The sequence below is a fragment of the Myotis davidii genome, unplaced genomic scaffold (genome assembly GCF_000327345.1).
Source record: "Myotis davidii unplaced genomic scaffold, ASM32734v1 scaffold334, whole genome shotgun sequence".
Lineage (NCBI taxonomy): Eukaryota > Metazoa > Chordata > Mammalia > Chiroptera > Vespertilionidae > Myotis > Myotis davidii.
The window spans coordinates 1,980,996-1,993,608 of record NW_006285797.1 but is presented as its reverse complement, the minus strand read 5'-3'; positions in this window follow the sequence as shown (position 1 = coordinate 1,993,608).

Here is a 12,613-nt window from a genome sequence, read left to right as displayed (position 1 = left end):
CCTTTGAGATTTCAATAAAACACTGAGGAGAAACAATTTTTAATGCCAGAGCTGATTCTAGCTACAATTCAAAATATTCAAAATAAACATAATAGGAACCTATAAAAAGTTATATGAATGTCTACATATCCATTACTGAGATTACATAAATAACACATTTTTGCCAAATTTGCCTAATATTTCTCAGTCTTTCATAAACAAGTACCATATCTATCTATCTATCTATCTATCTATCTCATCTATATCTATCTATCTACCAGCCATCCCACCCCTTCTCTTCCCAGAGGTAGCCTCTCTCCTGAATTTGGTGTCTAGCATTCCTGTGCATGCCATTTTATATTTATTATGCATGAATCCTTAAAACAATACTTTACTTTACTTTCCCTGTTTTTAAAAATTGACATAGATAACATCATATTGTATATATCCTTTTTGAAATTTGCTTTTTTCCTTTTAACATTGTTTTTTTTAAAAAATTATTCATATAGTAGTGCCTTTGTTTAAATACCTGCACAATATTTCATTATGTAAACATGCCAATTTATCAGTTTATTTTTCTAATGAGGGACAGCTGTTTCCACATCTTACCAACAGTGCTCCTATGAACATCCATGTGTGCCTCATATTGTGCCTGTAAGAGTGGAATTGTAGACTCATAGGATATACCCATATTCCTCTTTTCTAGGGATTGTCAAATTGCTTGATAAATTGAATGGTTGTGGCTCTTTGTGAATTCTGAGTCTTTGTCTCAGTTTTTTTCTTTCTGTGCTCTCCTTGTTGAGTAACATTTATCTCTAAATAAAACACTTGGCTGACAGTTATTTTTCATAAGATTTTGAGTGTCGATGTAAGAAATGTCCAAACTTGTAAGAATTTTTATGAGTTTATTTGAGCCAAACTGACAACAATTGCCAGGAAGCAAAATCTCAACAGATTAAGAAAATGATCTTAAAAATGGCAGTTTTACCACTTATTTTTTACATCAGAATCAAAGGGGAAGTCATAAGGCATTATATGAAATTCATAGGTGGTAGATAAGGGAAGCAGGAGAAAGCAAAGCAGGGACATCTCTGGGACTGGATAAAAAGTAAAAGGAACTGGAGAGTATTGTGCTAAGTGAAATAAGCCAGTCAATGAAAGAAAAATACCACATGATTTCGCTCATTTATGGATAATAAAGACCATTATAAACTGATGAACAAAAATAGATATAGATAGGATCATAAATATCCGGGGGGGGGGGGTCGTAAGAGATCAACCAAAAGACTTGTATGCATGCATATAAGAATAACCAATGGACACAAAACACTGGGGGGTAGGGGAGGCTGGGGGAAGGTCAAGGGGGGGAAAAAAGGAGACATATGTACTACTCTTTGTAATACTTTAAGCAATAAAACAAAATTTAAAAAAAAGTAAAAGGAATAGACACATACTTCTTTTACATTGGTGGGTATGGGATAGTTAATAGTTAACAATTAACATGTTAACAGTCACAGAGGGGCTCTGTGGTCTCCTGCTCTGGTGGGAGATTGTGCCTTGAGGGGTCTGGAAAAAAAGAATTACCCTGATATTCCAAAGGTATGTTATCTTGGGTGCAAAAAGACAATAGAAAGGCTCAGGTAAGGGAAGAATTAACCTTTGTCAAGGCCTAGGACACGACTGCCTGCCATGATTCGCTCTTAGCTAGAAACTTTTAATTTCAGACCATCCTTTGTGGTTACTTTAGGTCTCTAAATTTGTAAGGCTTGCCATGCAGGCCTCCCCTGAGCTCGTCAGGTTTAGTATGTGGCCCCTTTTTCATCCACATGAGGTTATTTCCCCTTTGCCTTCTAACTTTTACATTTGCTTTTGTGAAATCAGCTATCAATCTAGTTGTTGTCTCACTCACGTTCTATCAATCCACTGCTCTGTTTATAGCTATGGCTTTTTAGCTTGTTTACCTGAAGTTTCTTGAAGGTAAGAATTCATAGTTACAATCAATTCTGAAAAAAAAATTCTTAGCTATTATCTCTTTAAATATTGCCTCTCATTCTTTCAACTCCTTTCTTCTGGAAACTTGTATTTAAGATATAGTGGACTTTCTTAGTTGTTTTCGTATGATTTTTAACTTATCTTTTATGATCTCCATCTCTGGGGTGCAGTCATTTTCTCCCCCAGATCTTTCAGTCTCTAATTTTCTTTTTAATTATACATTTCACTTCTTAAAGCTCCATTTGACTTATTTCCAGAAAGTTATTGGCTACTTATTTATTTTCACAATGTCTTACCTTTTGGACCAGGTGGTCCTTTTCCATTCTCCTCATGTTGTCTTTCAGTCATTTCATGGTCTTGTAGCTTCAGCCTCTTGTCTGTGTTTATTGACTTTCCCGTGGTGAGTTTGTCCCCAGGTCATTGCGACTGTTTGGAGGAGATGTATTTCTTGCCGTGTGTGTGTGTGTGTGTGTGTGTGTGTGGGTGTCCACTGATCCAGGTCTGGTTTTTGTGGTAATTTCTCATTTTGGAGTTCCCTGGACCACAAAGGTAGATGGTGTGACTTACAAATCTGGAATTTACATTTATCAGGGAATGCTTTTCTTTTCTCTCTTTATCTCCAGTCTAAAGTTAGACAAGTAGATTTAAAATAAATGAATGCCTAGAATATCCAGAATGCCATAATATGCTGCAAAAGAAATTTCTACTTATTGTGGTAAATATGGAAGGCCTGAAAAACATACCAAGAAGAAAACAAAAATTATCTATTTTTCTACCATGAGGCTGATCACTTTAACACTTTGATGTTCTAGTTCTATTTTTTTGGTGTATGTATACTTTAAAAAATTAATCACATACTATAATTTATTTTACAATCACTTTGCTTGAAAATAATATACTATAAAACTTTGTGTTTCTAAATATTTTTCTACCACAGGCTTTCAACTAGAGTAATTTTGCTCTTCCAGAGGCCAATGTCTGGGGACATTTTAAAAAATCCTCATTAGAGGATATGTTTATTGACTTTAGAGAGATTGGAGAGAGAGGAAGGGAGAGAAAGAGAGAGGAACATTTTTATACCAGCCCCAACCAGGGATTGAACTCACACCGTAGGCATGTGCCCTGACCTGGAATCAAACCCACTATCTTTTGGGTTTGTAAAAGAAGTTGTGTCTATTCCTTTTACTTTTTTTAAAATTTTGTTTTATTGCTTAAAGTATTACAAAGAGTAGTACATATGTCTCCTTTTTTCCCCCCCTAACCAACCGAGCTACCGGGCCAGGGCATTTTTGCTTTTCATAAATGGGCAGTGCTACTGGTGTTTAATGGGTAGAAGCTAGAGAGGCTGCTAGACATCCACAATATGTGGGATAGCCCTCCTCCTCCATTCCCAACAAAGAATTATGCAACCCAAAATGTCAATAGTTGTCAAGGTTAAGAAACTTCTATATCATTTTAATTGGTTCTGATAAGATGGTCCTTCTCATGTCCTTTATTCTCATCATTAGAGTTATTTTTTAAAAAATTCTCATCATACTTAAACTCTAAGGGACATCTGAATGTGTTGGCCACTAATCTCTTCTTTTTAATTAGAAATATTTTCTTTAATTTTATATTTTTTAAGTTACAATTTCAGACTAGACATTGGGATATAAAGTGCAGCATAGGGAATATAGTCAATAATATTGTAATAACTATATATGGTGTCAGATGGCTACCAGATTTATCGAGGGGATCACTTTGTAAGTGATATAAATGCCTAATCATGGGGTTGGATACCTGAAAGTAAATTAATATTGTGCATCATATTTTTTAGTGATCAAAACCTTTTGGAGCCCTTATTGTTTGCATTGCTCCTTAAGCAATAGTGCATGTTGTCTAGAACTACTAATCACCTCTTTGCAATGTTCAACTAGTCTATGTGTTCTCTAAAGAGCTGCTTCTTTGTGTTCTGTTTGGTTGATGACCAGTGGGCCCGCATATTGTCTGATGATAATGGTGACATTGACAGGAGTACTAAATAATGAGAATGCATCCCCATTTGTAGACAAGCAATGTAATATGTTGGGACATGCTTGGACCTGTCAGCAAATTCAAACTCTCTTCCTTAGCACTTTTGTGACCTTGACTTATCTTTCTCTAGCCTCAATTTTAATATCTGCAAAATGGGCATACAAATAGCTTGCAATTTTTTTTAGAATTTAGAGTATGTGGGTATGCCTGCTTAGAGTAGGTAATTAATAGTTGCGTTAACGTAGGAAACATCCAAACCTGTAAAGAATTTTTGTTACTTTATTTGAGCTAAACTGTGGACAATTGCTGGGAAGCAGAATCTTAAGGTATTGAGATAATGCTCTGGAAAATGGTGTTTTTCACCTATTTTCATAAATTATCATAAAAGGAGGAGATGTAAGTGGGTTACATGCAATCCATTGGTGATAGATTAGGGCAGTGGGAGAAAGCAAGGTGGGAGGGGAGGTTTTGAGAAGGGGGATCCTCTGGGATTGGATAATAAGCAAAATGATAGACACATGCTTCTTTTACACAGGTGGGTACAGGATCCCTAACAGTCAACAATTAACAGGATAACAATGAGGGAATTTGTGGTCTCTAGACACCCTGACATTCCAAAGGTATGTTATCGAAGATGCGAAAAGACAATAGGCTCAGTGAAGATCAAAGTTGATCTTTGTCAGGGAAGATACTGGCCTAGGACATGACTACCCTCCAGAGACGGTTTTTAATTTAAAAGTGTTGATTTCCGACCATCCTTTGTGGCTACTTTAGGTCTCTGAGTCTGCAAGGCCACCACGCAGGCCTTTCCTGAGCTTGTCAGGTTAGCATGTGGCCCTTTTCCGTCCACAGTTGTTACTATAGTGATAGAATGTGGATTTGGTGTGGTATTTTTTGGCACCCATAGGTGGAATATATTGACTCAAATTTAGCTTCCAGTGGAGCAGTAAAAGACAGATATTACTGAGTCAGACTCTACTAGGGTGTAAAAGAATACGTTTGGAGTGAGTTGTGTTCTTCAGGGAACTATAGTCCCTCCTCAGTCAACTGGGACACCACTCAGCGCACCGAAGCAGTCATTGGCTAGTAACCTGAAAGCAGTGCTAAGTATTACATAGCAGCATGTCATAGGATTTGCAATTGTCAAGCAAGATATCTTTATGATAAAATCAGTTAGCAGGGCTGCCCTTGAGCAATATTGTGAAATAGGTGAAGCTGGTCTTTGTTTCTCTCCCTCCACACTCCTCAATGCCAAGCTCCACAGTCACCGCAGGGCACAAGTCCCACATCTTGTTCCTGGAGAATGTTATTCTTTGCCAGCTGTCACAGTAGGAACACCAGCTGATAAGCATTATTCTAGCAGCAGCCAACAAAGGCCCCAGTGGTAGGTGCATTTTAATAGGAGTCTTCTAAGGACCAAAAAAGCTTTAGAACTCAAAGGAATGGTTCTTTAGGGGGAATTAAAGGTAATGGGGAAATAGTGATGTGAGGGAACCTTTTTAGCACCTCCATCATCATTATACAAACAACAGCCTTCTCATGAGGCTGATTAGGCTTTGGAGATTTACCTAGAAATTCTGAGGATCACTTGGAAGAACTGTAGTGTCCTTGCAGGCTCTATATTTTAATTTGTGGAGCATCTCTCATGTCTGAAATGCTGGACATGTCACTTCTGCATATATTAGTACCTCAACCAAGGATCTTATTTATCCTCTAACGTAGATAATCTCATTTACAAAGCAGATCACATGAATGCATCAAAGAAGTTGTGAGTGAACACATTTTCATGCCATTCATATGGAAAGCGTCATCAGGCTTTCCCCACTGGTCCTGAAAACTGCCGATGTCATTTCCGGTGCAGACTTTTTTTACGGTGAACTGGGAACTTAGGACTTTTGCACCTCTGTGTTCAAGGACCCGAGAGATTCCGTGCAAAGAGCCTAGGGTAGGGGAAGAGGTTATTATGATTCATTTCATGTATTTCCTATCCCCTCTATTGCTGGCTATTGGTAGTCTAGTTCTGAGAAGGATGCATTGTTAATATGTGTGTGTTTGTGTATGCACATATATGTATGAATGGGCGTGTGTAGATAGATATATAAGTTTTTGAAGTTGTGTTTGCAGAGTCCTGGCCAATTGAACACAATGACTTTTAACTTGTCACAAGTAGTTTTAGAAATGGTTAATGTTTCCTAAGTATACACAGCATCTGGTCTATCTTGTGCATCAATTGTACCTTTGCAATTCCACTGCTTTCCCTTGCGCTTGATAAAGTTCATTGGGGTTTGCAGGCCTTCGTCTGGTGGGTTTGAAGGGACTAGTGGCTGCATCCTATAGCACCCATTTGCTTTTTGCCACACACTGCCTCATGTTTTTATACTGAGAAACAAGAAGAGCTTGGAGTCATAGAGTGGAGTTCTAAATACTGACCTTGTCACCTTTCAGAATCCCACCTGTAAACTGGCGACCAAAAAATCTCTCTCTCTCAGTAATGTTAGGGAATTGGAAATAATATGTATAAAGCACCTGTAACAGTACTTAGCACATAGTAGGAGTTTGAAAAAAGGCCTCTATGTGTTTCTTTAATCTTTAAAAAAAATTATTTTTCAATTACAGTTTACATTCAATATTATTTTTGTATTAGTTTCAGGTGTACAGCATAGTGGTTAGATAATCCTATACTTTACAGTGTTACCCCTAAAATTTCCAGTATGCACCTGGCACTGTACATAGTTACTGCAATGTTATTCACTAAATTCTCTGTGCTGAATTTTATAGCCCTGTGACTATTTTATGACTGGCCTGTATCTGTTTGCATGTTCATCTTATGAATAAGGGATCACATGTTGAAGGCATTGAGCACAGGGCCCTGTATATAGTGCTCCAGACTTATTTTTGGGGGACAGATACAAAAATTATATTTTATTCGTTTTCTCTATATTGCACATATCCTTTCATAGTATAAGATAGATGACTGTGGATACGGGTCTTTAAATATGAGAAATTTTACAATTTTCCAACAAAAACTGTTAGGGGCAGAAGTAGAATATTGGGGACCAGCTATCATTATAAGAAATATTACACATGCTCTGTTAACTGTGATTGTTTTGTTCTGATTAAAGACAGGACATTCTAACCAGGTTGGGAGTTGCTCAAGGGACCTTGGAGCTCACCTGGAAATTTGGCCCATCCTCTACCCCTGAGAGCTGCCCATTATCATGGAAAGATTAACAACCTTGTTGCAGAAACCAGAGGCATCAGCCCTTTGCAAACCTCCAGGCTTTTGAAAACCCCAGGCCTTTGCAAACCACCAGGCCTTTTCAACCCCTAGCCCTTTGCATACCCCCGGGCCTTTACAAGCCCCCAGGCTGCATGACCTGTAAACTGCCCATTTTGCATACCCATTCTTATCCCTTTTGCCTACTTCCCCCTGTATCTTTGTCCTTCTACCCCATATAAGCAGCTGGCTTATGGTGGGAGGCAGAGCAGATTTTGTGGATGACCTGCTGCTCTCCCATGCTGCTGGCCGTATTGGAATAAACACTCATATATGATTCAACCCTGTCTCTGCATCGTTGGCTCAGTAGTGACAGGCAGCACGGACCCATTGATTGTCCAGGGACAGAACGGCTGCTGCTTCTAGTACTTGTTCATAATGCAAAGTGACAGATAGTCTCTCAATTAAAAATGCCTTGTGTGTGTGTGTGTGTGTGTGTGTGTGTGTGTGCAATGTTTGTGAGAACAGACTGTTTATGGTGGTGTTAAGAATTGGCTATCTTTTAATACCTTGAACATTGGAACCATGCTTTAGAGAAGAGGTTCTCAAATTTCAAGACAATTGCAAGCAATAATTTTCTTAATTTCTTGTAAGGATATTTTGGAACTGTTGGGTAATGTTTCTAAAGTTGGATAAAAGATGATCCGTAGAAGTGAAATGTATTTTACTTCTCTCCAGGCTTAGGATGGGCTGTTCAGTGAAACAAGATCTTGACCGCTGCAGACTGTTTCAAAAAACAGGTCAAGGTTTTCTGACATTGCTCTGAGAAAGAGGAATCAGACCGTCTTGAAAAAAAATTGAGTTGCCAGTCTTCTCTTTTTTTACTTTGGAAAAAACACAGCAAGTTTCTGTTTATTATCTCAAGATCTGAAGGCCCATAGACAGTGTGGGAGCAAACTGCTTTAGATGCGTTTACTATCCCCAACTCTTTCCGGAGGAACAGAATTCTGAACTCAGATCTTGACTAGTATGTGAATAGGATGACATGCATTCTTGATATTCACAGGGTCACTTCCCTAGCTCCATGCCTGTGGGCAGAATACAAAATAGAACCAGCGTATCCTAGAACAGCTGTCCTTAAAATATGATTCTAAATGTTCCAAGGAAAAACTTTATTTATGGTGAAAATAAGACCTTTGGCATTGCTTACAAATAATACTGATTCAAATACCAAATAATATTTATCTTGCCCTGGTCTATGATAAGCACTGAAAACCTCATGGATTGTAGATGTCCAGTTCTGGGCCTTCATGTGCTTTGGAAAAACAAAATGTCAGCCTGGATCCCTCCCCACATCGCTGGTTTGTTCAGGCAGGAGGTGTGCATTGTTCACCTTTGCATCACCTGCAGGAACTCCAGGGTAGTATTCTTCACTCAATAACCACCTGTTGATTGGATGAATGAAAGACACTGTTGACTACACTGATGAGGAACAGGTTTCAGGCCACATTAATCAGGGCTGTAAATTTGCCATAAGGAGTTCTGGGACAGGCAGAGCAGACACACAGAAGGACGTCGTGAGGCCAGGAGGTGTCAGTGCACTAATACCCACAGGGCTGTGGATGAGTGAGTACCCAAAGAAGCGTGCCTCCCTGTGGCTTTTTTTTTTTTAAACTGAGTGTATTATATAACAGATAATTTGATAAAGTACATTGCTTTTAAATTGATGACTCCTGCCTGTAACTCCCTTGAGAATCACAGTTATGTCTTGCTTTGCTACATGGGGACTCAGTGTTGTATAGTGGATAAAAATTGATTCTGGACCAGGCTGGCTGGATTGAGTTCTGGCTCTGCCAATTCCTGTGTGAGCTGGGTACGTTATATAACCTCCAGGATCTTGGTGTCCTTATCTCAAAAATGAGATGGGAGTGTTATTGTTAGGATGAAATGAAAATAATGCACCAAAACATTTTAAAAAGTACTTGGCTTATGGTAAGTTCTCAGTAATACGTAGCTATTTGGTAAAACCTTGTTTGAATAATTTTCAATAGAATAGTAGTGCTCATATTAAATGAGCACTACTTTTAACCTGTTGCTTTACATAACTTATTTATTATGAAGCTATGTTTTGTATAAAGCAGGTTTGTCTTGCCTCCTATACAAGGAAATCTGGTAAATGTAGGGCTAAAGTACCTGTATTAATTTTCTAAGCCAGGTGTAACAAATTACTATGAATTTAGTGGCTTAAAATTAAAACAAAAACAAAACTATTCTCTTCATTTTCTGGAGTCTAGAAGTCTTTAATCAATGTCGCTGGGCCAAAATCAAGGGATCAGCAGAGCCATGCTCCCTGTGGGTGTTCTAAAGGAGACTCCATTCCTTGCCTCTCCCAGCTGCTGGTGGCTGCCAGCATTCCCTGGCTTGTAGTTCCAGGTCTGTCTCTATGATACATTGCCTTATCTTCTGTGTGTGTAAAATCTCCCTTTGCCTCCACTAATAAGGATACTTGTGATTGCATTTAGGGTCCACCCAGATAATCCAGGATAATTCCTCCATCTTGAGACCTTTAACTTACTCACATCTGCCAATTTTCCCCCATATAAAGTAACATTTACTGGTTCCAGGGATTAGGACATGGATATCTTTGGGGGCAGGGCTTCATTTCTCAGCCGATTTTGTAGATTTCTCAAACTGTGAATTCTAAGACTCTAATGAGATTCAGTACACTTACTAAACCATCCTCGAAATCGATAGTAAGTAGCCTACATAATGGTACCTGTCAGAATCAAGTATCACTAAATATAAATTAATCATTATTCCTTTTCATTATTTTTCTTAATCCTTATTTTTTAACTGATTTGAAAATTTTTTCTGATACCATTTAAACATAGATTAATCCTGGCATCCTGTCATTTCACATTCCCAACAATTCTATGATGCTGACATAACTGGTATTATCTTTACATTATAAAAGAGAACACTGACATTTAGTAAAGGTAAGTGCCTTATCCCAAATCAAAAATTTGAGTAGACCAATGATATCAGCCGAAGTCTTTTGACTTCTAGGCAAGTATTCTTTACATTTTATCATAGTGACAAATTGACTTCTTAGAAAGAGCTCCCGTTTTGTGTTGTGTTTTTTTAAAAAAATATTTTAAACAACCTTTAAAGAATTTTTATAAAGTTTTCAGAAAGTCTTAATGATGAATTAGTCATTGGACTTCAGATATAATAAATATTTCTTTGTATGGGGAAAAAGGAAAAGATAAGGCAGTAGAGTTTTGAGATTATGTTTTTTTCTTTTTTGCTCAATAGTTTAATATCCATAGTTTTTAGAAACTATAGATTTGCTATAACATAGCTGGAATGGAGTTATCTCTGTAAAAATCAGGCTAATGATGGCTTTTTTTGACCCATGTACAACGCAAGTTTCAAAACACTGGCAAATGTTGCCCAGCAAAATTGAAAGCTTAGAGTGAAATATGGCAATTACAGAAGAATGGATGGCAAGAAATAGCTGAGAAAAGCAAATAGGTCACTACTTGATGAGTGGAAATTGGCAGACTGGTTGAGAAAAGGGCCAGGTTATCATTATCTTAGTGAAATTTTTGTTTCATGTCACCTGTTCTCCCACTATTTTATAATTGTTGCATATCTGAGAACTAACATAGCCATAATTGTAATACATTATTCCCAAGGTGTTTTAAAAAAAATTCTTTTTAGTCACAAAGGTGAGCTCTAACCATGAATCCTATAGCCTATATTTTAGTAAGTTCTCCATCCAAAAGAGGGGGGGCAGGCAGGGAGATTAAGTAATGACTTGTGCCTTATACATGAATTTTTAAAAACTGTAATATGGAATGAAACCACAGACAAATCAGGTGACTAGCAGTTAAAATAAACACATTCTGAGGTTTAGCCTATTCACCTTTATGTGAGGGGAATAGAATTTTCTCTATTTGAAATGGAATTTTGTCTAGCACCAGATTGGCAAAGAACAATAGAATGAGGCAAAAGGACAATGATTTTCCCAGCTGTGCCTTGGGGTATCCCTGTGTTATGCATTGAGTGGTAAGTGACTTCCTATTTTAAAGTCTATCTAAGAACCAAGACAGAACTTAAGTGGCACCTGAGCTCTCTGGTAGGAAACGGTTCTATAAACGGTAGAAATGCAAATTCATTAAATACTATAAGTGGACTTTTAGATAAGAAAGCTCTGTATCCATTGAATATTTCCTCACAGGAATATAATAAACATATTAGATGGCATCCAGTGTGGTTCCTACAATTGTCAAGCAAAGCATATTTTTCGCAAAAATGAGGCTGATATTATTTGTATCAATGCTGTAGTTTTTGTTAAAACCACACACATATGAACATATACAACAAACCTATATACCATCTCACCTACAACTTTATAATTGTGTGTCTATCTATCTATATTAATTTATTTTAAACCATCTCTGTGTGGCCAGGTTAGCATCTGAGAATAGTGTCCCAGAACCTGTTACCTTCCAGTGGTTCTCAACCTCCCTAATGCCGCGACCCTTTAATACAGTTCCTCATGTTGTGGTGACCCCTAGCCATAATTAAAGCATAGTGATTAATCACAAAAACAATATGTAATTATATATGTGTTTTCCGATGGTCTTAGGCGACCCCTGTGAAAGGGTCTTTCTACCCCCAAAAGGGTCGCGACCCACAGGTTGAGAACCGTTGCCTTAGTCTATTACCCTGCAATGGAAAATCCAGTTTCATAAACTATCTTAAGTTAAAAGGGAGTTTTAGAGAGGTAAATCTCAGTGAACTAGGCTGAGATAGTGAGTCAATCAACCTTTTTTCTGCTTAAAAACCAACCCAGATCTCAATAGTTTAAAATAGCATGGTTTACTTTTAATCTCGGCTATACATTATGGGGGGCTTGTATGTCTCTCATCCCCTAGCTGGATCATGCTGTTTTCAGGGTAATCATGGAAGCCCAAAAGAACAAACCCAACCAAGTGAAGTCTCTACTTGCATCAAATCCTCTGATATCAACTCTGCTAACAATGAGAATTGGCCAAAGTGTGTCACATGACCAAGTCCTTCATTAAATGAGGATACACCTTCCTGGAAGTGGGGGAGGTGGGGAGAAACTAAATATTTCTGAACAATAATCCAAATGATCACAGATACAAAAACTCACTGTTGCCTTGAACATAAACAGCATGGAGCAGAGCAGCGCCAGCCCTCATATTGCATAGAGTTTAATGCTTTTTCCAGGCTGCCTTGGTTCTAGAGGAAGCCAAGGATGCTGTTCACCGCAGCTGCCACTTCCCAGCCTTCTTTGCAACCTCCATTTCCCCGCTCTGTTGTGAATGGGGAAGGGAAATGCCATTTGGCTTGTATGTGTTTCAAAGGAAGTCAGGGTCG